Source organism: Miscanthus floridulus, chromosome 4 (genome assembly GCF_019320115.1).
Source record: "Miscanthus floridulus cultivar M001 chromosome 4, ASM1932011v1, whole genome shotgun sequence".
Taxonomy (NCBI): domain Eukaryota; kingdom Viridiplantae; phylum Streptophyta; class Magnoliopsida; order Poales; family Poaceae; genus Miscanthus; species Miscanthus floridulus.
The window spans coordinates 413129-415144 of NC_089583.1; positions in this window are offsets into that span (position 1 = coordinate 413129).

Genomic DNA, 2016 nt, shown 5'->3' on the forward strand with positions numbered 1-2016 from the left:
GTCTTGGGTGTCACCCCTCTGGACGCGCCCTCTAATGGGTCCAAACACGATACACGGTCCAACGGACCAAAAGATGGTGTCGTAGCACCCTGGCAGATTTTGAATGCTGACTTGTTTCGATGATTCCCATTGATTCTGAAGGTATTTTGATGTAAGACCACTTGTATTGGCTTCCTTATCAAATTAGCTTTCCAACCATATGTGGATCATTGAAAATAGAGTTCAGATGCGTCTTGGGTGACTAGTTTAAGGCAGACTGGTCCTGGAGGCCGAGGCAGACTCGAACTTGAGTTGCTTTGGGCCTCCACCTCGGGGATTCGAACCGAATTAGCCTCGTGCCTCCTTCTTGACTTGGACACCCTTGCTAGCCTCCTGCCCCTCCATACCATGCACCAAACATGGTCATATGCATGGGTGTCATGTCCTCATCATCCTGCCCTTCTTGACGAAAAGCCGTCCTCGGCGTCGATTGTGCTTGAAACTGATCCTGCACAACACAAAGGAGAACGGTGTTGCGAAGACAAAGGGAACTAAAATAATTGTGAGAAGGAACATTACCATATTTCCAAGTTTCTAGCTTGTCATCTCGCATAAAAATTTCAGCAAGCATGTAGACTCCATGATCTGAATGCACACGATGTATGTCAACACTTTCCTGCAAAAGATTAGAACTAACCAAAGACAATGTAGGAATAGATGGTCTAGCAGACATAGGTAGCAACCAACAATGCCCCCCTTCTTGGAAGTGAACTTGTTTCTTTGAGGAATATGAGAAAATGTTTGTATTATTATGGCTGCCCTCTAAACGATCATAATCTTGTACAACAAAAGGAGAATTCATATTACTACGAATGTATGCTCGATGTATCATATATTATCCCTTGTTGTTATATTTGCCAATAACATGATATGTCTGTTTAGAAAACCAATGCAAATCAGCATATTTAAAAAGGCTCTCCTCCAAACAATCTAGGTTACAAAAAACATCAAATTCAATGTAACCCAAAGTATGTAAAGAAGACAACAGTTTGAGCTTATCAGTTTTAGTAGCAATATGAATAACATGTTTATTTTCAGCACAAGTGGTTGGTTCCAAAACATGTAAAACTGAATCATCATCAACTAATTCATCTTTATCACAAGGAACATCAAGCAAATTATCGTGGGACAAAGATAAATCAAGATAGGGTTCCACTAACAATTGCTCTATGATAGCATAGTGTGTGGAAGAATTTAGTACATTAAAACAACTCTCACCTTCCGTGAGTGTAGCACCATGGGCATTACTTGTGTTCTCAGCAGGAGTAATAGGTGCATTGTGAAGTGATGGTTCTGAATTTGCATATGAGGTTGTGAGCTCCTCATTTTCTTCCATGTCATCCTCTCGCTTATGTACATTATCCTGCAAAAGGTTAGTCATAGCAAGAGGAATAATAATAGACTCATCCTCTAAATAGTGCACCTCAGCATATGAAGTCAAAACAGAAGGTGGATTAACAAAGGTTTCTTGCATAAGGAGTTTCATATCATTCCAAGTTTGAGGTTTATCAGAAGGATCTAAAGACTCCCACCAAGATAAAGCAGAATGTCACAAAACACTAGCTGCATTTGTTACCTTCCTCCTTGGACACATAAAGCGAGTAGCAAATATGTTATCTATGGCAATTTCCCACTCCATGTACTCATCAGCACCTATACCATCATAAGTCGGTGGATACGAATAACCTGTCATTGTTAGAAGACAGCAAAAGACAACACAAAAGTATTATCCCTACCAACTACTTAGGTTGTGGACAAGGAAAAACAAGGCACTCAACTCTCAAGTGTCTTGCCATGGTCTTACAAGTGTTCTTACCAAAGCAACAGGCGGTGCAATCGGTCAGTGACTGTGATACCATTGTAGCCTGAGTGTAACAGTTGCAAGGTGAACCTTTACTTGATTAGAAGAAAGTGGAGCTTGGACAGGCACAATATAGTAGCAAGGAATAGCAATAATTTAATTTAGAAATTGCAAGA